We start from the raw sequence: 26,662 nt of genomic DNA, 5'->3' as shown, positions 1-26,662 counted from the left end.
TTTCTTATAGATATTCATTCGTTTTTTCTTTTTGGATTAAACAAAAGAGAGTAATTACATGAGTTTTTCAAACCTTTCGTTTTGATTTATTAATATATTTAATTATCTTAATAATAAGGTTATTCTTTTCTCCTACCACTTCAGAAAAAAAAAGGCCATGTCCACTGTTATTAGATATTTAGAATTTTTCTGAAAGGTAACTATCCCGCTTTCATATATAAGAAATTTTATATCGAATCGTTTGAAAAAGACTTTTTTTTTCATACTTCATATCATTAAAAAAGAAAAAGACTTACTGTCTTTAGGATTCTGATGCCACACCGCTGTCTCATACCTTAGGGGATCCCTCTATTACATAAGTAGATTTCTAGATTTTCTCATTTATGATATAAATAAACAGCTCTTGTTTGTACGGTCCAAAACCTTTCCAGTTGATCTTTACGGTGCTTCCTCTATCAATTAAATCTTTTTTTATCCTAGAAAATAAAGTATTTAGGCATATCGTCTCTTCACTTCCATTTCGATCCATGAAGTTTATTTATTTGCTACAGCTGATATAAAAATCGTTTTGGACGATGCTTATGTAGAAAAGCCTTTTTTTTTTTCTAGTATTTCATTGACTAGCTGTTCGTTCTTTTTTTCTATAGTGGAGATAGTCGCACGTTAATGGACAGTTCACAGCCATATTATTAAAAGCTTGTGGTAAAAAAGGGGTTTCGTTCTAATGCCCGAAAATAATATTCTAAAGCTTGGTATGTCCCCATTACTTGTTGTGGATAAGCCTTATTATAGAGTATATAACTTCGATCATAGGGTCAATTTCTAGTCGCATAGCTTATAATAATTCTGTAATGCTTCCGCATAATTTCCTTCAGATTGAGCCGACATCCGTTACGGTCGTCATTCGCTTTAACGAATTCTCCGTTTCAGAACCGTATGTGAGATTTTCATCTCATACCGGCTCCTCCTTTAGGTGCATAATGAAAATAATAAATATATGGATATGGAAAAATTTGATGTCATTATGAACTAAGCGGGGCTAATGTTTTACAAGAAATCCCTAGCCAACCTTCTTGTAAAAGATCTTTTCTTACTACCAAGTGGATTCATATTCATACTAGATAAAAAAAAAAAGGAAACTCTAACAATTTCTTTGTTCTCAACGCCCCTAAATTTCCAGGAATTAGTCACTTCAACAGTCTTCAATGGTTATACGGGTATCCAAAGTACGGACGAGATGGATGTTTATTGTTCCAACCATTTTAATTAGTCCCAATCCCAAAGAAGAAGAAAGAAAAGGAATCTTTTTGAAGAAAGTTTTCGTTGTTGTTGATTTCTCGGCGTAGTGCTTCTTCCCCTGTGCCTCCTATTCGTATATTGTATTAGTCTAGTAGGATTGATCTGTAATACGGGAACCGTAGGTAAAAAACCTTTTGCTCAATACTAGAATTCATAATTGAAGCATCTAAGGCTGCACTAATCGTGGATACATGACAGAAGGGATTGCTTTTTTATATTATAAACTTCACCTTCAAAAGCGTAGATTTTTTTCAATACTCATTTTTTTCTATTCCAAATCGGTGAGAAATAGAAAAAAATGATAATGATAATCAAATCGCACCATCTCTGTAATAAGTAAATGCCTCTTTTTCTCCGGAAGTTGTCGGAATGACTCGTAATAAGATATCGGCTACAATTGTAAAGGTTTTATCAATAAAATTTCCATTTATACGCGATCTTGGCATAGGTAGTAATCCATTCTATAACTCTTTTTATTTCCTTTAACTTTTCTTTTGTGAGAAAATTTTCTCACAAACAAAGGAATTTTATAGTACGAACTAACATAAAAGCGGACTCGTTTTTTATAAAAAAATATTCTATCTACTTCCAATTTTTCTATAAAATCTACATTTCTTTGCTATGGAAAATGCTGGGAAGAGCAAACAAGGGATCCAAACCTCCCTACCAATCTATGATACATGAATAGGAAAAAGATTCCCCGACAAAATCCCTTACCTTGTCCCTTTTAGTTTTAATCAAAAAAGCGGGCAAAGGGGAGTTGTCCGAACTCTTGTTTTTAGTGATTTTTTTTTACTTCACTTAGGTTTTTTAAGTCTGGCGAGAGTAATATTCTACGACAAGCAATTCATTTATTTTCAAACCGACGCATTTCCTATCTATTATTTGATTGACTAACCCTTCATATTGGAATGTGTGAAGAGTCAGATGGTTTGGCAATTCCTCGGGGGCAGATGACTCAAGAAGATTTTGAACCAAAGTTCTAGAGTTTTGTTCATCCTTCACTGTAATAATATCTCGGGGTTTGCATCGATAACTTGGTATATCAACTATACGACCATTAACTAAAATATGCCCATGGTTAACTAATTGGCGCGCTTGAGGAATAGTCAAAGCCATACCCAACCGAAAAAGGATGTTATCCAAACGCATTTCAAGTAATTGTAATAAAACTTGACCCGTTGACCCCTTAGCTTTTCCGGCGATACGAACATATTTAAGTAATTGGCGTTCTGTAAGACCATAATGAAAACGCAATTTTTGTTTTTCTTCTAAACGAATACGATATTGAGATTTTTTTCCGGAGCGTGATTGGTTTCTAAGATCGCTTCCTGCCCTAGGCCTTTTACTAGTTAGTCCCGGTAAAGCCCCCAGACGGCGTATTTTTTTAAAACGAGGCCCTCGGTAACGTGACATAAAGACTCCTTTTTTTATTGAAATTGTACAAAAACTAAACAAAATTAAAACTGAACTAAATGATAATGATAAATAACGTAAAATCCACTCCAATAAACTATTGGAATACAAAGAGTCAGAAGATATATTCTCTCAATATACAGATTTTTTTTATTGTATATACAATATATATAAATCAATAAATCACAAAAATTTTCCTTTATTTTCTTCATTTATTTTGCCAAGATCTAACCCTTTTACCCCAATATATATTCCTATATGGAAGTTTATATGACATAATATAAATGGCGTGGTAACTCTTGGAAAAAGGTGAAAGAAGTCTTTTCAATCTTATTTTTTTTTGAAAGTACATTAAAAATCATGTAAAAAAAATGAAAAACTATGTAAAAGCCGGCTATCGGAATCGAACCGATGACCATCGCATTACAAATGCGATGCTCTAACCTCTGAGCTAAGCGGGCTCAACTAAAATAGTGTATACAAATTCACTAAACTACTAGATCGTATTAATTAACTATTCTATTCATATTTTTCCTTATCTATTTAGAATTCATCATATTTTCGATATTCTAGAACAGAATATAGCTCAAATAAATAGTGACTATCATTAAATAAATAAAACAAAACCTTAATGAATTAATATAATATAGCAATATATCGACTTTCTAATTTTGATTTCATGAGTTTCTAAATAAGAAAATTTTAATTAGACCGGAAAGCTTTTTTTTTAAAGTTAAATGATATCTGATTTGAAATTCTTGGTTTTTTTGTTCTAACCTCATGCAATTATTATTATTTGATACTTTTTCTCTTTTTATTCTTATTATTTTATAGAATTAAATTATTAGAATGAATATTCGAATATTCATTTCGAATATACTTTTTTAGAATTATTCGAATTTCAAATCTACGAAGTAGACTTATAATCTTTTTACATTGCACATTGTAGAATTCTAAGTTTCAATAATGATCATAAATTTCTTTTCATGGAAGTAAAAAAAACGAATCGACCGTTCGACTATTTCTTAAAATTGAAGACAACGATGAGAAAAGGAAGAACATATATATGTTCTCTAATATATAACCATATTGAATTGCAAATACAAAAATGATAGAATCTTTGTTGATTAAACTAAATCAATATGGATGGGGCTAAAAAAAATGCAAGAAGATACCAAAGAAATAAAATAAGTATCTGTATGTAATGAATTCCAAGGTTTCGTCATAAGAAAAAGTGGAAAGACATCATAATGAGATCCTAATCTCAAAGCAAAAAGGGGGATATGGCGGAATTGGTAGACGCTACGGACTTAATTGGATTGAGCCTTGGTATGGAAACCTACTAAGTGATAACTTTCAAATTCAGAGAAACCCTGGAATTAACAATGGGCAATCCTGAGCCAAATCCTGGGTTACGCGAACAAACCAGAGTTTAGAAAGCGGGATAGGTGCAGAGACTCAATGGAAGCTGTTCTAACAAATGGAGTTCAATCCCTTGTGTTGAATCAAACGATTCACTTCATAGTCTGATAGATCCTTGGTGGAACTTATTAATCGGACGAGAATAAAGATAGAGTCCCATTCTACATGTCAATACTGACAACAATGAAATTTATAGTAAGATGAAAATCCGTTGACTTTTAAAATCGTGAGGGTTCAAGTCCCTCTATCCCCAACCCTACTCCCTAAAAAAGTCTGTTTGACACCTTACCCTTTTTTTAGTTATTCAAGAATTCATTGATCTTTTTTCATTCATCCGACACTTTTACAAACTCGAATTTCTTTTCTTATTATATACAAGTCTTGTGGGATATATCATACATATACAAATGAGAAAGAACTATCGATTTGAATTATTTCGAATCTAAATAATTTTTCATTCTAAAACTTAGAAAGTCTTCTTTTCGAAGATCCAATAAATTCCCGGTCCAAAACTTTTTTCATTTACTACTTTTGCGTTTCTTTTAATTGACATAGACCTAAGTCATCTCATAAAATGAGAATGATACTTCGGTAATGGCCGGGATAGCTCAGTTGGTAGAGCAGAGGACTGAAAATCCTCGTGTCACCAGTTCAAATCTGGTTCTTGGCATAGGATTGATTAATTTTGATAAGTTTATAGTCTTCAAATTAAACGTATCTTTAGTAAAAAAAGTGCAATAATCCTTTATCCCCCTCTCTTTTTGTTCATGTTGTGGATCCATCCGTTCAAAAAAAATGTATAAGACTTTATACCTAATACATATTCGAAAGGAAAGTTCTGGTTGAAAGAATAAAAAAAAGTAAAAAAAAAAAGATCTATATCTATCTATCTATATCTATCTATAGTATCTATCGTTGAAGGGCAGAAATACCCCCAAGATTCATTAGATTAGATACAATAGAAATAGAATTTTAACCCCCCCATTTATTGTATTGCTTTCCAATCTTATTTATTCATTCCCAGTTATGTGACTAAAGTTGACTAAGTTATGTGCGCGATACAAAGTTCATAATGCAGAACTCTTTTTTTTTTTTTAGTTCATCCTATTGGCTCGGCTTTTAGGAAAAAAGTATCTTTCAAATTGGAGATTAAGCTATCTATAATAATATGAATAAGACCTTAATTCTTCTGTTTGTTTGATCTAAAAACGACTCGAATTCAAAATATTCCGCGAAGGTCCGTAGTTGTAGAAACTAAGACTCATTTTTATCATTCAAATTTTTTATCATTCAATAAGCATCTTGTATTTCATAAAAATTGGGGGCAATATAATCCTTACGTAAAGGCCACCCTATCCAACTTTCGGGCATTAAGATCCGTTTCAGCCGCGGATGGCTATCATAAGTGATTCCTAACATATCATAAGATTCCCGTTCTTGAAAATCCGTACTTTTCCAAACCCAGAAAACAGATGGAATTCTGGGATTACTCCTGTGAGTAAATACTTTTATGCAAACTTCTTCCGCTTGATTGACACCATATTCTATTCTCGTAAGATGATACACACTGGCTAAGAGGCCACCTGGTGCCACATCATAGGCACATTGGGAACGTAAATAATTGTAACCATATACATATAAAATTACAGCAATAGAATGCCAATCTTCGGGCTTTATTTGTAAAGTCTCTATTCCTTGGTAATCGAAGCCCAACGATCTATGAACCAGCCCGCGTTTGGCTAGCCAAACGGACAAAGTGCCCTGCATCTTTTTTATTTCCCACACCTTTTTTATATAAATTTAAGTATTTCACATTTACCATGAGTTCTAATTTATGAAGATTTTTTTCTTATTCTCTCAAATCCTCCCTAATTCACTAATTCGTGGGAAGATACTGGGCTTTTGTATTTAAAAAATGTTTCAGTAGAGATCTCTGAAGTAGATGATGGTGGATAGAGTAATTCTTGATCATAATTTCCAGTCTGTGTACTGCGTACAACAAAAAACTTGTGATTGGTAGTAAAACACCGATTACCCCGTTGAGGTCTAATTCGATCCTTATAGATTTCTCTAGCTATTTTCTTACGAAGCTTTGTTATAGCGTCTATAACAGCCTCTGGTTTAGGTGGACAACCCGGCAAATAGACATCTACAGGAATTAGCTTATCAACCCCTCGAACAGTACTATAAGAATCGGTACTGAACATCCCCCCTGTAATTGTACACGCTCCCATAGCAATAACATACTTTGGTTCAGGCATTTGTTCATATAATCTCACTAAAGAAGGAGCCATTTTCATTGTTACTGTACCTGCTGTTAAAATAAGGTCCGCCTGTCTAGGACTTGATCTTGGTACTAGCCCATAACGATCAAAGTCAAATCGGGAGCCTATTAATGAGGCAAATTCAATAAAACAACAACTGGTACCATAAAGAAGCGGCCATAGGCTGGAAAGTCTTGACCAATTTGAAAGATCATTTAACGTAGTTGAAATAACTGAGTTTTTGTTGTTCGATCAAGTACGGGAAACTTAATGGAATTCATAATTGTTTCAATGGTTTTTTTTTACTTTTTTTTATTGTTATTGTACAAGTATTCAGGAAACGAACTAAGACCATTCCAACGCTCCTTTTCGCCATGCATAAACTAAACCAAGAATTAGGATAAGCACGAAAATGAAAGCTTCTATAAAAGCGGATACCCCTAGTACATCGAAACTCATTGCCCACGGATACAGAAAAACGGTTTCAACATCAAAAACAACAAAAACTAGAGCAAACATATAATAACGGATTCTAAATTGTAACCAAGCATCCCCGATCGGTTCTATACCTGATTCATAACTAGAAAGTTTCTCCGGCCCCTTCGTAATTGGAGATAAAACCCCGGAAATTAGAAATGCCAAAACAGGAATAGCACTTGATATTATTAAAAATGCCCAGAAAATATCATATTCGTAAAGCAGAAACATAGACGAACTCCTATGAATGTGGAAAAAATACCCGCTTAGTCAATTCCAATCGGAGTGGATTGGGCAAGGTATATATAACTCTTGCGTCAAAACAAAAATTCAGGTTAATCGAATCATTTATTTTCGTTTGGTTGCTGTGGTAGACGTCTCCTTTTAAGATTTATTGATTGTAATCTTATTTTCAGTACACTTATTACTTAATATTTCCATGTTTCTATTACTAATAGTTTCTCATATTAATAATATAATATTAATATGATTAATAACTAGTAATTTTTTTTATTTCTGTTTCTTAAATTTGCTTTATGTTTTATTTAAAAATAAAACAAATTGAAAAATATCTTCGTTTTTAAAATTATGACGTATCAAAAAATCCACTTACGACTATGAAAATGAATGAATAAAAAACGTTTATTCTAAATTATAAGTATCTATCTAGATATATCTATAGATAGTGATTGGATCCACTGAAATCAAATGAAATCAAATTTGGTTTTCCGTTTTATTCTGAACGACCCCCAGGACTTATGGTTTAGGGTCTGGGAGTTTTTTTTATGAACCAACAAATTGAAAGTAACCAGTTAGAAATAAAGAATACAATAAAAAGTCAAAAATTATCCAATTATTTGGATTTGAATGTCATTTATTAGAATAAATTTATTAGTTAGGGCTATACGGATTCGAACCGTAGACCTGCTCGGTAAAAGAGCTCGAACTTATTATTATCAAAATGATTCGAACTCTTTCAAAGACCCAACATGCATTTTTTTTGCATTGGGCTCTTTCATTAACTGATAGAAAGATCAGTTAGTCTACCATATTTTTCTTAAAAAAAAAAGATAAGAAATGGTTCCAAGTACTCTGATTGATTATTTTTTAATTCTAATACAATACAGAATAACTACCAAAGTGTTTCAAAGAAGGGTTCTCTTGACGTAGGTTTGCTTTTGGTCTAGATCAACTTAAGTTAAATATAGTCTCTAACATCCTGATTAAAAAATCAAATATGAAACTTGCTACACCTTAAGGTTCATAGGACGAAAAGATCATTTTTGAGTTCCTTATACTCATTCTGCCTAGCATTAAGTAGACTGGGTATTCACCCTATCAATATCTCAAATCAATGATGGGTTCTATTAATTCCCTACCGAAATGGGGTACTTTAATAGGACCTAATGTCAGGCTATTGTTCTCCTCTTTTTCCTAAAAAAAAGTCATGGAGTAAGACATCGATTTATTAATAAGATCAATCAATTGGTTTGATTGCGTGATGGACTCCTCTGAAAAACTTTGGCGCACGTGTAAACGAGGTGCTCTACCTAACTGAGCTATAGCCCTTGTGTTTATGATCCACATTTTATCTTATCTTATCATGTAGATAATTTCTTGTCAAGATTAATATTATATGATCGAACATTATATCTCTTTCATCTCGTTGTTTATTGGTATTGCTTAGAAATAATATTGGATTTATAATCCTATCGATGTGATAAGTATCCCCGTGCCTTCTCTTTACGATGATAAATAACCTACTTAACTCAGTGGTTAGAGTATTGCTTTCATACGGCAGGAGTCATTGGTTCAAATCCAATAGTAGGTATAACTTATTAGACACCATGATCAATGGTGTCTAATAAGTTTTTGTAGCCAGCTTTTTTTTTTTTTTTCTCGCTTTTGGATCCTATTTTTTATACGTCAGCTAGTTACAAAATCAAATCGTATTGAGAGCCTCGACGCGTGTCCGAGCTCGTCTGAGAGCTAGATTAGCCTCAATTGTTTGTCTCTTGCCTTCAGCTTTTCTCAAGTTCGCCTCTGCTATTTCAAGAGTTTGCTGAGCTTCTTGTGGATCAATGTCACTATTCTTCTCTGCATCATTTACTAAAATAGTAATTTCATTATTGCCTATTCTAGCAAAACCGCCCATCAGAGCCATTGTTAACCATTGGTTATTAAGGCGTATTTTCAAAATACCTATATCAACAGCTGTGGCAATCGGCGCGTGATTTGGTAATACGCCAATTTGTCCACTATTAGTAGATAAAATGATTTCTTTTACTTCTGAATCCCAAACAATTCGATTCGGAGTCAGTACACAAAGATTTAAGGTCATTTCTTCAATTTACTCTCCATTTCTAAGTTCGTAGCCTTCGCAGTAGCTTCATCGATGTTACCCACTAAGTAAAAGGCCTGTTCAGGAAGAGAATCAAATTCTCCGGAAAGGATCAAATTAAACCCTCTAATTGTTTCCGCTAGCCCAACATATTTCCCGGAGAACCTGTAAATACTTCTGCTACGAAAAAAGGTTGTGATAAGAAACGCTCAATCTTTCGTGCTCTTGCGACGGTTAAGCGATCCTCTTCGGATAATTCGTCCAACCCCAGGATAGCTATAATGTCCTGAAGCTCCTTGTAACGTTGTAAAGTTTGCTTTACTTGTTGCGCAGTTTCATAATGTTCCTCGCCAACGATTCGAGGTTGTAGCATAGTTGACGTTGAATCTAAAGGATCTACCGCTGGATAGATACCTTTAGCAGCTAATCCTCTTGATAGTACGGTAGTCGCATCTAAATGTGCAAATGTGGTGGCAGGAGCAGGGTCAGTCAAATCGTCTGCAGGTACATAAACTGCTTGAATAGAGGTTATGGACCCTTTTTCGTAGAAGTAATTCTTTCTTGTAAAGAACCCATTTCGGTACTAAGGGTGGGTTGGTAACCCACAGCAGAAGGCATTCTACCCAATAAAGCGGATACCTCGGATCCTGCTTGTACAAAACGGAAGATATTGTCGATAAATAGAAGTACGTCTTGCTCATTAACATCTCGGAAATATTCTGCCATAGTTAAGGCAGTCAGACCAACTCTCATACGAGCTCCCGGCGGTTCATTCATCTGACCGTAGACTAGGGCTACTTTGGAGTCCGCAAGGTTTAGTTCATTAATGACTCCAGATTCTTTCATTTCCATGTAAAGATCATTTCCTTCACGAGTTCGTTCGCCTACTCCACCAAATACGGATACACCACCATGAGCTTTGGCAATGTTGTTGATCAATTCCATAATTAGTACTGTTTTACCCACGCCAGCCCCACCGAATAGTCCGATTTTTCCCCCACGACGATAAGGGGCCAAAAGATCTACTACTTTAATTCCTGTTTCAAAAATAGATAAGGTTGTATCTAAGTCTATAAAAGCAGGCGCGGATTTATGGATAGGAGATGTTGTGAGAGTATCGACAGGACCTAAATTATCAACAGGTTCCCCAAGTACATTGAAAATTCGTCCTAGAGTCGCTCCGCCGACTGGAACACTTAGAGGATTTCCCATATCAACCACGTCCATCCCTCTCTTTAAACCCTCGGTCGCGCTCATAGCTACAGCTCTAACTCGGTTGTTTCCTAATAATTGCTGTACTTCACAAGTCACATTAATTTCTTGACCAAGCGTATCTCGACCCTTAACCACCAGAGCATTGTAAATATTAGGCATCTTGCCCGGGGGAAAGGCTACATCCAGTACCGGACCAATGATTTGGGCAATACGTCCCAGGTTGTTTTTTTCACGTATTGAAACCGCTGGATCCGAAGTAGTAGGATTTATTCTCATAATAAAAAATATGTTCAATTTTGTTGCGAAATTTTCGAATACAGAAAAATCTTCGATAGTAAATTCATTGGTTAATTCAATAATAAATGGGAGTAAGCACTCGATTTCATTGGTACCACCCAAGCGAATATGCAATTCAATTTTTTACTTAATTAAATTTCAATGAAGGAATAGTCGTTTTCAAGCTCAACTAACCAAAACCTAGTTTTAAAATAAAAAATATATGAATAAAAAAAATTTTTGTGGAAAGTCTTTGATTTATTTGTCATAATAGGCAAGACTTTGTTTTATCTAGCCAATTCCGAAATGGAACTCTATTTATGATTCATTATTTCGATCTCATTAGCCTTTTTTTTTCATATTTTCATTTTAGCATATCCGGTTATGCGTCCCATCGATATCAACCCCCCTTGTTTTTCATTTTCATGGATGAATTCCGCATATTGTCATATCTAGGATTTACATATACAACATATATTACTGTCAAGAGTGATTTTATTGAGATGATTCCGTACTACAATTTGGTGGCGGAACTTTAGGCCACCCTTGGGGAAATGCACCGGGTGCCGTAGCTAACCGAGTAGCTCTAGAAGCATGTGTACAAGCTCGTAATGAGGGACGTGATCTTGCAGTCGAGGGTAATGAAATTATCCGTGAGGCTTGCAAATGGAGTCCTGAACTAGCTGCTGCTTGTGAAGTATGGAAGGAGATCACATTTAACTTCCCAACCATCGATAAATTAGATGGCCAAGACTAGAAATTAGATTAGTAATTCACGTCCGTTTTATTAGTTTAATTGCAATTAAACTCGGCTCAATCCTTTTAGTAAAAAAAAGATTGAGCCGAGTTTATCTAGTGTATATACTGTTTTTGATAGATACATACTTAATCTAGATATACAAAATCTGAAAAAAAAGAAGATTAAACACAACTACACTTTGTATTGTAGTGTCCACAAGAAATTCTATACGAAATATGGATTCTTAGGATTTTTTTATTCTTTTTTAAGTTCGTGTCAGGGCTTGAACCAAGTATCCCCACTTCTTCTACCATTCTGCATGTTGTCCTTTTCTTTTCATTCCGTATTGGAATAAAAACTTTTTTTTATATTAGTATACGAGATTTTACTAAAAAGTTCTTCATATCGCTTATATTCATAAGCGAAGAACAAATATTTCTTTTTTTAATGAGAATTTTACACAATATAAGAAAATCCTTATTTCATTTAGAATTGAAATTATTAATTTCAATTGCTTTTACTTAATATCTTAGCAATTAGCAATTGCATTGACATGCTTTGCTTACTCTGAATAGAAAATGAACTATTCAAATTTTTTTTTGCATTTTTCAATTTTTCATTGAATGACTATTCATCTATTGTTATTTATTTTCATGTAAATAGAGGCCAGAAGCTCTATGGAAAAATCGTGGTTCAATTGATGTTTTCTAAGGGAGAATTGGAATACAGAGGCGAGCTAAGTAAAGCAATGGATAGTTTTGCTCCTATTGAAAAGACTACTATAAGTAAAGACGGTTTATATATGATATGGATAAAAACTTTTATGGTTGGGGTGAGCGTTCTAGTTATTACAATAATGTTGATCTTTAGTTAACTCCAAGGACATTCGGAATTTCATATCGGATGACACCTTTTTTGTTAGGGATAGTAATAAAAATAGTTATTCTATATATTTGATATAAAAAGAAAAAATTTGAGATTAACAATGATTTGAGTGACCTAGAAATTTTTTTTATAGTTATTGTAGTTCTAGTTATCTGAATAATAGATCTAAAGGTGACAACGATCTGCACTATGATCCTTACATTAAGGATACTAAATATAATTGTAATAATCACATTAATAGTTGCATTGACTCTTATTTTCGTTCTCACATCTGTATTAATAGTCACTTTTAAGCGATAGTAATAATCCAATGAAAGTTACATTTATAATTTCATTTGTAGTGAAAGTGGAAGTGGAAAGATTCGTGAAAGCAAAAATGACAAGATAAGAACTAATAGTAATCGTAATAATTTAATGAGTTCTAAGGATTTCGATATAACTAAAAACTACAATCAATTGTGGATTCAATGCGACAATTGTTATGGATAATGTATAAGAAAGTCGAAATGAATGTTTGTGAAGAATGTGGACATTATTTGAAAATGACCAGTTCAGAGAGAATTGAGCTTTCGATTGATCCGGGTACTTGGAATCCTATGGATGAAGACATGGTCTCTGCGGATCCCATTAATTTCATTCGAGGAGGAACCTTATAAAAAGCGTATTGCCTCTGCTCAAAAAAAAGACAGGGTGACTGACGCTATTCAAACAGGTACAGGTCAATTAAACGGTATTCCGGTAGCTCTGGGGTTATGGATTTTCAGTTTATGGGGGGTAGTATGGGATCCGTAGTAGGCGAAAAAATAACTCGTTGATCGAGTATGTACAATCAATGTTTACCTCTTATTTAGTGTGTCTTCCGGAGGAGCACGAATGCAAGAAGGAAGTTAAGTGTGAGCAAATTGAAATTTTCCATTGCATCAAACTTAAACTTCATTCTTGCATTCGTCTCCTAGGAAGAACACACTAAAATAAGAGGTAAACATTGATTGTACATACTCGATCAAACGAGTTATTTTTTCGCCTACTACGGATCCCATACTACCCCCCATAAACTGAAATCCATAACCCCAAGAGCTACCGGAATACCGTTTAATTGACCTGTACTGTTTGAATAGCGTCAGTCAACCCTGTCTTTTTTGAGCAGAGGCAATACGCTTTTTATAAGGTTCCTCCCTCGAATGAAATTTAATGGGATCCGCAGAGACCATGTCTTCATCATAGGATTCCAAGTACCCGGATCAATCGAAAGCTCAATTCTCTCTGAACTGGTCATTTTCAAATAATGTCCACATTCTTCACAAACATTCATTTCGACTTTCTTATACATTAATCCATAACAATTGTCGCATTGAATCCACAATTGATTGTAGTTTTTAGTTATATCGAAATCCTTAGAACTCATTAAATTATTACGATTACTATTAGTTCTTATCTTGTCATTTTTGCTTTCACGAATCTTTCCACTTCCACTTTCACTACAAATGAAATTATAAATGTAACTTTCATTGGAATTATTACTATCGCTTAAAAAGTGACTATTAATACAGATGTGAGAACGAAAATAAGAGTCAATGCAACTATTAATGTGATTATTACAATTATATTTAGTATCCTTAATGTAAGGATCATAGTGCAGATCGTTGTCACCTTTAGATCTATTATTCAGATAACTAGAACTACAATAACTATAAAAAAAAATTTCTAGGTCACTCAAATCATTGTTAATCTCAAATTTTTTCTTTTTTATATCAAAATATATAGAATAACTATTTTTATTACTATCCCTAACAAAAAAGGTGTCATCCGATATGAAATTCCGAATGTCCTTGGAGTTAACTAAAAGATCAACATTATTGTAATAACTAGAACGCTCACCCCAACCATAAAAGTTTTATCCATATCATATATAAACCGGTCTTTACTTATAGTAGTCTTTTCAATAGGAGCAAAACTATCCATTGCTTTACTTAGCTCGCCTCTGTATTCCAATTCTCCCTTAGAAAACATCAAATTGAACCACGATTTTTCCATAGAGCTTCTGGCCTCTATTTACATGAAAATAAAATAACAATAGATGAATAGTCATTCAATGAAAAAATTGAAAAATGCAAAAAAAAAATTTGAATAGTTCATTTTCTATTCAGAGTAAGCAAAGCATGTCAATGCAATTGCTAATTGCTAAGATTATTAAGTAAAAGCAATTGAAATTAATAAATTTCAATTCTAAATGAAAATAAGGATTTTCTTATATTGTGTAAAATTCTCATTAAAAAAAGAAATATTTGTTCTTCGCTTATGAATATAAGCGATATGAAGAACTTTTTTAGTAAAATCTCGTATACTAATATAAAAAAAAAGTTTTTATTCCAATACGGAATGAAAAGAAAAGGACAACATGCAGAATGGGTAGAAGAAGTGGGGATACTTGGTTCAAGCCCTGACACGAAACTTAAAAAAAGAATAAAAAAATCCTAAGAATCCATATTTCGTATAGAATTTCTTGTGGACACTACAATACAAAAGTGTAGTTGTGTTTAATCTTCTTTTTTTTTCAGATTTTGTATATCTAGATTAAGTATGTATCTATCAAAAACAGTATATACACTAGATAAACTCGGCTCAATCTTTTTTTTACTAAAAGGATTGAGCCGAGTTTAATTGCAATTAAACTAATAAAACGGACGTGAATTACTAATCTAATTTCTAGTCTTGGCCATCTAATTTATCGATGGTTGGGAAGTTAAATGTGATCTCCTTCCATACTTCACAAGCAGCAGCTAGTTCAGGACTCCATTTGCAAGCCTCACGGATAATTTCATTACCCTCGACTGCAAGATCACGTCCCTCATTACGAGCTTGTACACATGCTTCTAGAGCTACTCGGTTAGCTACGGCACCCGGTGCATTTCCCCAAGGGTGGCCTAAAGTTCCGCCACCAAATTGTAGTACGGAATCATCTAATAAAATCACTCTTGACAGTAATATATGTTGTATATGTAAATCCTAGATATGACAATATGCGGAATTCATCCATGAAAATGAAAAACAAGGGGGGGTTGATATCGATGGGACGCATAACCGGATATGCTAAAATGAAAATATGAAAAAAAAAAGGCTAATGAGATCGAAATAATGAATCATAAATAGAGTTCCATTTCGGAATTGGCTAGATAAACAAAGTCTTGCCTATTATGACAAATAAATCAAAGACTTTCCACAAAAATTTTTTTTATTCATATTTTTTATTTTAAAACTAGGTTTTGGTTAGTTGAGCTTGAAAACGACTATTCCTTCATTGAAATTTAATTAAGTAAAAAATTGAATTGCATATTCGCTTGGGTGGTACCAATGAAATCGAGTGCTTACTCCCATTTATTATTGAATTAACCAATGAATTTACTATCGAAGATTTTTTCTGTATTCGAAAAATTTCGCAACAAAATTGAACATATTTTTTATTATGAGAATAAATCCTACTACTTCGGATCCAGCGGTTTCAATACGTGAAAAAAACAACCTGGGACGTATTGCCCAAATCATTGGTCCGGTACTGGATGTAGCCTTTCCCCCGGGCAAGATGCCTAATATTTACAATGCTCTGGTGGTTAAGGGTCGAGATACGCTTGGTCAAGAAATTAATGTGACTTGTGAAGTACAGCAATTATTAGGAAACAACCGAGTTAGAGCTGTAGCTATGAGCGCGACCGAGGGTTTAAAGAGAGGGATGGACGTGGTTGATATGGGAAATCCTCTAAGTGTTCCAGTCGGCGGAGCGACTCTAGGACGAATTTTCAATGTACTTGGGGAACCTGTTGATAATTTAGGTCCTGTCGATACTCTCACAACATCTCCTATCCATAAATCCGCGCCTGCTTTTATAGACTTAGATACAACCTTATCTATTTTTGAAACAGGAATTAAAGTAGTAGATCTTTTGGCCCCTTATCGTCGTGGGGGAAAAATCGGACTATTCGGTGGGGCTGGCGTGGGTAAAACAGTACTAATTATGGAATTGATCAACAACATTGCCAAAGCTCATGGTGGTGTATCCGTATTTGGTGGAGTAGGCGAACGAACTCGTGAAGGAAATGATCTTTACATGGAAATGAAAGAATCTGGAGTCATTAATGAACTAAACCTTGCGGACTCCAAAGTAGCCCTAGTCTACGGTCAGATGAATGAACCGCCGGGAGCTCGTATGAGAGTTGGTCTGACTGCCTTAACTATGGCAGAATATTTCCGAGATGTTAATGAGCAAGACGTACTTCTATTTATCGACAATATCTTCCGTTTTGTACAAGCAGGATCCGAGGTATCCGCTTTATTGGGTAGAATGCCTTCTGCTGTGGGTTACCAACCCACCCTTAGTACCGAAATGGGTTCTTTACAAGAAAGAATTACTTCTACGAAAAAAGGGTCCATAACCTCTATTCAAGCAGTTTATGTACCTGCAGACGATTTGACTGACCCTGCTCCTGCCACCACATTTGCACATTTAGATGCGACTACCGTACTATCAAGAGGATTAGCTGCTAAAGGTATCTATCCAGCGGTAGATCCTTTAGATTCAACGTCAACTATGCTACAACCTCGAATCGTTGGCGAGGAAACATTATGAAACTGCGCAACAAGTAAAGCAAACTTTACAACGTTACAAGGAGCTTCAGGACATTATAGCTATCCTGGGGTTGGACGAATTATCCGAAGAGGATCGCTTAACCGTCGCAAGAGCACGAAAGATTGAGCGTTTCTTATCACAACCTTTTTTCGTAGCAGAAGTATTTACAGGTTCTCCGGGAAAATATGTTGGGCTAGCGGAAACAATTAGAGGGTTTAATTTGATCCTTTCCGGAGAATTTGATTCTCTTCCTGAACAGGCCTTTTACTTAGTGGGTAACATCGATGAAGCTACTGCGAAGGCTACGAACTTAGAAATGGAGAGTAAATTGAAGAAATGACCTTAAATCTTTGTGTACTGACTCCGAATCGAATTGTTTGGGATTCAGAAGTAAAAGAAATCATTTTATCTACTAATAGTGGACAAATTGGCGTATTACCAAATCACGCGCCGATTGCCACAGCTGTTGATATAGGTATTTTGAAAATACGCCTTAATAACCAATGGTTAACAATGGCTCTGATGGGCGGTTTTGCTAGAATAGGCAATAATGAAATTACTATTTTAGTAAATGATGCAGAGAAGAATAGTGACATTGATCCACAAGAAGCTCAGCAAACTCTTGAAATAGCAGAGGCGAACTTGAGAAAAGCTGAAGGCAAGAGACAAACAATTGAGGCTAATCTAGCTCTCAGACGAGCTCGGACACGCGTCGAGGCTCTCAATACGATTTGATTTTGTAACTAGCTGACGTATAAAAAAATAGGATCCAAAAGCGAGAAAAAAAAAAAAAAAAGCTGGCTACAAAAACTTATTAGACACCATTGATCATGGTGTCTAATAAGTTATACCTACTATTGGATTTGAACCAATGACTCCTGCCGTATGAAAGCAATACTCTAACCACTGAGTTAAGTAGGTTATTTATCATCGTAAAGAGAAGGCACGGGGATACTTATCACATCGATAGGATTATAAATCCAATATTATTTCTAAGCAATACCAATAAACAACGAGATGAAAGAGATATAATGTTCGATCATATAATATTAATCTTGACAAGAAATTATCTACATGATAAGATAAGATAAAATGTGGATCATAAACACAAGGGCTATAGCTCAGTTAGGTAGAGCACCTCGTTTACACGTGCGCCAAAGTTTTTCAGAGGAGTCCATCACGCAATCAAACCAATTGATTGATCTTATTAATAAATCGATGTCTTACTCCATGACTTTTTTTTAGGAAAAAGAGGAGAACAATAGCCTGACATTAGGTCCTATTAAAGTACCCCATTTCGGTAGGGAATTAATAGAACCCATCATTGATTTGAGATATTGATAGGGTGAATACCCAGTCTACTTAATGCTAGGCAGAATGAGTATAAGGAACTCAAAAATGATCTTTTCGTCCTATGAACCTTAAGGTGTAGCAAGTTTCATATTTGATTTTTTAATCAGGATGTTAGAGACTATATTTAACTTAAGTTGATCTAGACCAAAAGCAAACCTACGTCAAGAGAACCCTTCTTTGAAACACTTTGGTAGTTATTCTGTATTGTATTAGAATTAAAAAATAATCAATCAGAGTACTTGGAACCATTTCTTATCTTTTTTTTTAAGAAAAAATATGGTAGACTAACTGATCTTTCTATCAGTTAATGAAAGAGCCCAATGCAAAAAAAATGCATGTTGGGTCTTTGAAAGAGTTCGAATCATTTTGATAATAATAAGTTCGAGCTCTTTTACCGAGCAGGTCTACGGTTCGAATCCGTATAGCCCTAACTAATAAATTTATTCTAATAAATGACATTCAAATCCAAATAATTGGATAATTTTTGACTTTTTATTGTATTCTTTATTTCTAACTGGTTACTTTCAATTTGTTGGTTCATAAAAAAAACTCCCAGACCCTAAACCATAAGTCCTGGGGGTCGTTCAGAATAAAACGGAAAACCAAATTTGATTTCATTTGATTTCAGTGGATCCAATCACTATCTATAGATATATCTAGATAGATACTTATAATTTAGAATAAACGTTTTTTATTCATTCATTTTCATAGTCGTAAGTGGATTTTTTGATACGTCATAATTTTAAAAACGAAGATATTTTTATCAATTTGTTTTATTTTAAATAAAACATAAAGCAAATTTAAGAAACAGAAATAAAAAAAATTACTAGTTATTAATCATATTAATATTATATTATTAATATGAGAAACTATTAGTAATAGAAACATGGAAATATTAAGTAATAAGTGTACTGAAAATAAGATTACAATCAATAAATCTTAAAAGGAGACGTCTACCACAGCAACCAAACGAAAATAAATGATTCGATTAACCTGATTTTTGTTTTGACGCAAGAGTTATATATACCTTGCCCAATCCACTCCGATTGGAATTGACTAAGCGGGTATTTTTTCCACATTCATAGGAGTTCGTCTATGTTTCTGCTTTACGAATATGATATTTTCTGGGCATTTTTAATAATATCAAGTGCTATTCCTGTTTTGGCATTTCTAATTTCCGGGGTTTTATCTCCAATTACGAAGGGGCCGGAGAAACTTTCTAGTTATGAATCAGGTATAGAACCGATCGGGGATGCTTGGTTACAATTTAGAATCCGTTATTATATGTTTGCTCTAGTTTTTGTTGTTTTTGATGTTGAAACCGTTTTTCTGTATCCGTGGGCAATGAGTTTCGATGTACTAGGGGTATCCGCTTTTATAGAAGCTTTCATTTTCGTGCTTATCCTAATTCTTGGTTTAGTTTATGCATGGCGAAAAGGAGCGTTGGAATGGTCTTAGTTCGTTTCCTGAATACTTGTACAATAACAATAAAAAAAAAGTAAAAAAAAACCATTGAAACAATTATGAATTCCATTAAGTTTCCCGTACTTGATCGAACAACAAAAAACTCAGTTATTTCAACTACGTTAAATGATCTTTCAAATTGGTCAAGACTTTCCAGCCTATGGCCGCTTCTTTATGGTACCAGTTGTTGTTTTATTGAATTTGCCTCATTAATAGGCTCCCGATTTGACTTTGATCGTTATGGGCTAGTACCAAGATCAAGTCCTAGACAGGCGGACCTTATTTTAACAGCAGGTACAGTAACAATGAAAATGGCTCCTTCTTTAGTGAGATTATATGAACAAATGCCTGAACCAAAGTATGTTATTGCTATGGGAGCGTGTACAATTACAGGGGGGATGTTCAGTACCGATTCTTATAGTACTGTTCGAGGGGTTGATAAGCTAATTCCTGTAGATGTCTATTTGCCGGGTTGTCCACCTAAACCAGAGGCTGTTATAGACGCTATAACAAAGCTTCGTAAGAAAATAGCTAGAGAAATCTATAAGGATCGAATTAGACCTCAACGGGGTAATCGGTGTTTTACTACCAATCACAAGTTTTTGTTGTACGCAGTACACAGACTGGAAATTATGATCAAGAATTACTCTATCCACCATCATCTACTTCAGAGATCTCTACTGAAACATTTTTTAAATACAAAAGCCCAGTATCTTCCCACGAATTAGTGAATTAGGGAGGATTTGAGAGAATAAGAAAAAAATCTTCATAAATTAGAACTCATGGTAAATGTGAAATACTTAAATTTATATAAAAAGGGTGTGGGGGAAATAAAAAAGATGCAGGGCACTTTGTCCGTTTGGCTAGCCAAACGCGGGCTGGTTCATAGATCGTTGGGCTTCGATTACCAAGGAATAGAGACTTTACAAATAAAGCCCGAAGATTGGCATTCTATTGCTGTAATTTTATATGTATATGGTTACAATTATTTACGTTCCCAATGTGCCTATGATGTGGCACCAGGTGGCCTCTTAGCCAGTGTGTATCATCTTACGAGAATAGAATATGGTGTCAATCAAGCGGAAGAAGTTTGCATAAAAGTATTTACTCACAGGAGTAATCCCAGAATTCCATCTGTTTTCTGGGTTTGGAAAAGTACGGATTTTCAAGAACGGGAATCTTATGATATGTTAGGAATCACTTATGATAGCCATCCGCGGCTGAAACGGATCTTAATGCCCGAAAGTTGGATAGGGTGGCCTTTACGTAAGGATTATATTGCCCCCAATTTTTATGAAATACAAGATGCTTATTGAATGATAAAAAATTTGAATGATAAAAATGAGTCTTAGTTTCTACAACTACGGACCTTCGCGGAATATTTTGAATTCGAGTCGTTTTTAGATCAAACAAACAGAAGAATTAAGGTCTTATTCATATTATTATAGATAGCTTAATCTCCAATTTGAAAGATACTTTTTTCCTAAAAGCCGAGCCAATAGGATGAACTAAAAAAAAAAAAAAGAGTTCTGCATTATGAACTTTGTATCGCGCACATAACTTAGTCAACTTTAGTCACATAACTGGGAATGAATAAATAAGATTGGAAAGCAATACAATAAATGGGGGGGTTAAAATTCTATTTCTATTGTATCTAATCTAATGAATCTTGGGGGTATTTCTGCCCTTCAACGATAGATACTATAGATAGATATAGATAGATAGATATAGATCTTTTTTTTTTACTTTTTTTTATTCTTTCAACCAGAACTTTCCTTTCGAATATGTATTAGGTATAAAGTCTTATACATTTTTTTTGAACGGATGGATCCACAACATGAACAAAAAAGAGAGGGGGATAAAGGATTATTGCACTTTTTTACTAAAGATACGTTTAATTTGAAGACTATAAACTTATCAAAATTAATCAATCCTATGCCAAGAACCAGATTTGAACTGGTGACACGAGGATTTTCAGTCCTCTGCTCTACCAACTGAGCTATCCCGGCCATTACCGAAGTATCATTCTCATTTTATGAGATGACTTAGGTCTATGTCAATTAAAAGAAACGCAAAAGTAGTAAATGAAAAAAGTTTTGGACCGGGAATTTATTGGATCTTCGAAAAGAAGACTTTCTAAGTTTTAGAATGAAAAATTATTTAGATTCGAAATAATTCAAATCGATAGTTCTTTCTCATTTGTATATGTATGATATATCCCACAAGACTTGTATATAATAAGAAAAGAAATTCGAGTTTGTAAAAGTGTCGGATGAATGAAAAAAGATCAATGAATTCTTGAATAACTAAAAAAAGGGTAAGGTGTCAAACAGACTTTTTTAGGGAGTAGGGTTGGGGATAGAGGGACTTGAACCCTCACGATTTTAAAAGTCAACGGATTTTCATCTTACTATAAATTTCATTGTTGTCAGTATTGACATGTAGAATGGGACTCTATCTTTATTCTCGTCCGATTAATAAGTTCCACCAAGGATCTATCAGACTATGAAGTGAATCGTTTGATTCAACACAAGGGATTGAACTCCATTTGTTAGAACAGCTTCCATTGAGTCTCTGCACCTATCCCGCTTTCTAAACTCTGGTTTGTTCGCGTAACCCAGGATTTGGCTCAGGATTGCCCATTGTTAATTCCAGGGTTTCTCTGAATTTGAAAGTTATCACTTAGTAGGTTTCCATACCAAGGCTCAATCCAATTAAGTCCGTAGCGTCTACCAATTCCGCCATATCCCCCTTTTTGCTTTGAGATTAGGATCTCATTATGATGTCTTTCCACTTTTTCTTATGACGAAACCTTGGAATTCATTACATACAGATACTTATTTTATTTCTTTGGTATCTTCTTGCATTTTTTTTAGCCCCATCCATATTGATTTAGTTTAATCAACAAAGATTCTATCATTTTTGTATTTGCAATTCAATATGGTTATATATTAGAGAACATATATATGTTCTTCCTTTTCTCATCGTTGTCTTCAATTTTAAGAAATAGTCGAACGGTCGATTCGTTTTTTTTACTTCCATGAAAAGAAATTTATGATCATTATTGAAACTTAGAATTCTACAATGTGCAATGTAAAAAGATTATAAGTCTACTTCGTAGATTTGAAATTCGAATAATTCTAAAAAAGTATATTCGAAATGAATATTCGAATATTCATTCTAATAATTTAATTCTATAAAATAATAAAGAATATAAAAGAGAAAAAGTATCAAATAATAATAATTGCATGAGGTTAGAAAAAAAAAACCAAGAATTTCAAATCAGATATCATTTAACTTAAAAAAAAAGCTTTCCGGTCTAATTAAAATTTTCTTATTTAGAAACTCATGAAATCAAAATTAGAAAGTCGATATATTGCTATATTATATTAATTCATTAAGGTTTTGTTTTATTTATTTAATGATAGTCACTATTTATTTGAGCTATATTCTGTTCTAGAATATCGAAAATATGATGAATTCTAAATAGATAAGGAAAAATATGAATAGAATAGTTAATTAATACGATCTAGTAGTTTAGTGAATTTGTATACACTATTTTAGTTGAGCCCGCTTAGCTCAGAGGTTAGAGCATCGCATTTGTAATGCGATGGTCATCGGTTCGATTCCGATAGCCGGCTTTTACATAGTTTTTCATTTTTTTTACATGATTTTTAATGTACTTTCAAAAAAAAATAAGATTGAAAAGACTTCTTTCACCTTTTTCCAAGAGTTACCACGCCATTTATATTATGTCATATAAACTTCCATATAGGAATATATATTGGGGTAAAAGGGTTAGATCTTGGCAAAATAAATGAAGAAAATAAAGGAAAATTTTTGTGATTTATTGATTTATATATATTGTATATACAATAAAAAAATCTGTATATTGAGAGAATATATCTTCTGACTCTTTGTATTCCAATAGTTTATTGGAGTGGATTTTACGTTATTTATCATTATCATTTAGTTCAGTTTTAATTTTGTTTAGTTTTTGTACAATTTCAATAAAAAAAGGAGTCTTTATGTCACGTTACCGAGGGCCTCGTTTTAAAAAAATACGCCGTCTGGGGGCTTTACCGGGACTAACTAGTAAAAGGCCTAGGGCAGGAAGCGATCTTAGAAACCAATCACGCTCCGGAAAAAAATCTCAATATCGTATTCGTTTAGAAGAAAAACAAAAATTGCGTTTTCATTATGGTCTTACAGAACGCCAATTACTTAAATATGTTCGTATCGCCGGAAAAGCTAAGGGGTCAACGGGTCAAGTTTTATTACAATTACTTGAAATGCGTTTGGATAACATCCTTTTTCGGTTGGGTATGGCTTTGACTATTCCTCAAGCGCGCCAATTAGTTAACCATGGGCATATTTTAGTTAATGGTCGTATAGTTGATATACCAAGTTATCGATGCAAACCCCGAGATATTATTACAGTGAAGGATGAACAAAACTCTAGAACTTTGGTTCAAAATCTTCTTGAGTCATCTGCCCCCGAGGAATTGCCAAACCATCTGACTCTTCACACATTCCAATATGAAGGGTTAGTCAATCAAATAATAGATAGGAAATGCGTCGGTTTGAAAATAAATGAATTGCTTGTCGTAGAATATTACTCTCGCCAGACTTAAAAAACCTAAGTGAAGTAAAAAAAATCACTAAAAACAAGAGTTCGGACAACTCCCCTTTGCCCGCTTTTTTGATTAAAACTAAAAAGGGACAAGGTAAGGGATTTTGTCGGGGAATCTTTTTCCTATTCATGTATCATAGATTGGTAGGGAGGTTTGGATCCCTTGTTTGCTCTTCCCAGCATTTTCCATAGCAAAGAAATGTAGATTTTATATCTATTTTTTTATTTGATTTGATACGTTGTGGTCAATCACGTAAGATTGGTTATTTAGTTGAAGTACGGAAAGAGAGGGATTCGAACCCTCGGTAAACAAAAGTCTACATAACAGTTCCAATGTTACGCCTTCAACCACTCGGCCATCTCTCCGACATCAGGATTATGACTGAGTACCTGGGTGAATAGCGAGTTATTCATCGTTTTTTAGATTATGGTTAATAGATACCTTTTTTGATCAGAAAAATTGGAAGTAGATAGAATATTTTTTTATAAAAAACGAGTCCGCTTTTATGTTAGTTCGTACTATAAAATTCCTTTGTTTGTGAGAAAATTTTCTCACAAAAGAAAAGTTAAAGGAAATAAAAAGAGTTATAGAATGGATTACTACCTATGCCAAGATCGCGTATAAATGGAAATTTTATTGATAAAACCTTTACAATTGTAGCCGATATCTTATTACGAGTCATTCCGACAACTTCCGGAGAAAAAGAGGCATTTACTTATTACAGAGATGGTGCGATTTGATTATCATTATCATTTTTTTCTATTTCTCACCGATTTGGAATAGAAAAAAATGAGTATTGAAAAAAATCTACGCTTTTGAAGGTGAAGTTTATAATATAAAAAAGCAATCCCTTCTGTCATGTATCCACGATTAGTGCAGCCTTAGATGCTTCAATTATGAATTCTAGTATTGAGCAAAAGGTTTTTTACCTACGGTTCCCGTATTACAGATCAATCCTACTAGACTAATACAATATACGAATAGGAGGCACAGGGGAAGAAGCACTACGCCGAGAAATCAACAACACGAAAACTTTCTTCAAAAAGATTCCTTTTCTTTCTTCTTCTTTGGGATTGGGACTAATTAAAATGGTTGGAACAATAAACATCCATCTCGTCCGTACTTTGGATACCCGTATAACCATTGAAGACTGTTGAAGTGACTAATTCCTGGAAATTTAGGGGCGTTGAGAACAAAGAAATTGTTAGAGTTTCCTTTTTTATTTTTATCTAGTATGAATATGAATCCACTTGGTAGTAAGAAAAGATCTTTTACAAGAAGGTTGGCTAGGGATTTCTTGTAAAAACATTAGCCCCGCTTAGTTCATAATGACATCAAATTTTTCCATATCCATATATTTATTATTTTCATTATGCACCTAAAGGAGGAGCCGTATGAGATGAAAATCTCACATACGGTTCTGAAACGGAGAATTCGTTAAAGCGAATGACGACCGTAACGGATGTCGGCTCAATCTGAAGGAAATTATGCGGAAGCATTACAGAATTATTATGAAGCTATGCGACTAGAAATTGACCCCTATGATCGAAGTTATATACTCTATAATATAGGCCTTATCCACACAAGTAATGGGGAACATACCAAAGCTTTAGAATATTATTTTCGGGCATTAGAACGAAACCCCTTTTTACCACAAGCTTTTAATAATATGGCTGTGATCTGTCATTACGTGCGACTATCTCCACTATAGAAAAAAAGAACGAACAGCTAGTCAATGAAATACTAGAAAAAAAAAAAGGCTTTCTACATAAGCATCGTCCAAAACGATTTTTTATCAGCTGTAGCAAATAAATAAACTTCATGGATCGAAATATGAAGTGAAGACTAGATATGCCTAAATACTTTATTTTCTATGGATAAAAAAAGATTTAATTGATAGAGGAAGCACCGTAAAGATCAACTGGAAAGGTTTTGGACCGATACAACAAGAGCTGTTTATTTATATCATAATATGAGATAAATCTTAGAAATCTACTTATGTAATAGAGTGGATCCCCTAAGGTATTGAGCAGCGGTGTAGCATCAGATCCTAAAGACAGTAAGTCTTTTTCTTTTTATGATATGAAGTATGAAAAAAAGTCTTTTTCAACGATTCTATATAAATTTATATATGAAAGCGGGATAGTTACCTTTCAGAAAATTCTAATATCTAATAACAGTGGACATGCCTTTTTTTTTCTGAAGGTAGGAGAAAAGATAAAACTTATTATTAGATTAATTAATATATTAATTAAA

General features: G+C 33.9%; 5 non-coding genes and 5 pseudogenes across 7 annotated transcripts; 5 read left to right on the top strand and 5 right to left on the bottom strand.

The window, feature by feature from the left end:
- Nucleotides 1-3,103: 3,103 nt before the first annotated feature.
- Nucleotides 3,104-3,176, bottom strand: TRNAT-UGU. The gene has a single exon. It is a non-coding gene; the product is annotated as a tRNA-Thr (tRNA).
- A 1,558-nt stretch (nt 3,177-4,734) lies between these two features.
- On the top strand, nt 4,735-4,807 carry TRNAF-GAA. The gene has a single exon. It is a non-coding gene; the product is annotated as a tRNA-Phe (tRNA).
- Nucleotides 4,808-5,235: 428 nt separating this feature from the next.
- On the bottom strand, nt 5,236-8,539 carry LOC125600173 (annotated as a pseudogene).
- Nucleotides 8,540-8,893: 354 nt separating this feature from the next.
- LOC125600172 lies at nt 8,894-11,062 on the bottom strand (annotated as a pseudogene).
- Nucleotides 11,063-15,797: 4,735 nt separating this feature from the next.
- LOC125600170 lies at nt 15,798-17,734 on the top strand (annotated as a pseudogene). Its single transcript, XR_007333665.1, has one exon. The product of XR_007333665.1 is annotated as an ATP synthase subunit beta, chloroplastic-like (transcript).
- Nucleotides 17,735-19,124: 1,390 nt separating this feature from the next.
- LOC125600171 lies at nt 19,125-21,280 on the top strand (annotated as a pseudogene). Its single transcript, XR_007333666.1, has one exon. The product of XR_007333666.1 is annotated as an NAD(P)H-quinone oxidoreductase subunit K, chloroplastic-like (transcript).
- A 428-nt stretch (nt 21,281-21,708) lies between these two features.
- On the bottom strand, nt 21,709-21,781 carry TRNAF-GAA. The gene has a single exon. It is a non-coding gene; the product is annotated as a tRNA-Phe (tRNA).
- A 1,559-nt stretch (nt 21,782-23,340) lies between these two features.
- TRNAT-UGU lies at nt 23,341-23,413 on the top strand. The gene has a single exon. It is a non-coding gene; the product is annotated as a tRNA-Thr (tRNA).
- A 1,271-nt stretch (nt 23,414-24,684) lies between these two features.
- Nucleotides 24,685-24,771, bottom strand: TRNAS-GGA. The gene has a single exon. It is a non-coding gene; the product is annotated as a tRNA-Ser (tRNA).
- LOC125600168 overlaps nt 24,739-26,662 on the top strand; it is a 3,135-nt pseudogene continuing 1,211 nt past the window's right edge.

The sequence above is a fragment of the Brassica napus genome, unplaced genomic scaffold (assembly GCF_020379485.1).
Source record: "Brassica napus cultivar Da-Ae unplaced genomic scaffold, Da-Ae ScsIHWf_2144;HRSCAF=2796, whole genome shotgun sequence".
In the NCBI taxonomy this organism is placed as follows: Eukaryota; Viridiplantae; Streptophyta; class Magnoliopsida; order Brassicales; family Brassicaceae; genus Brassica; species Brassica napus.
Note: the sequence above shows the minus strand (reverse complement) of the source record. Positions and strands in the feature narration are given on the sequence as shown.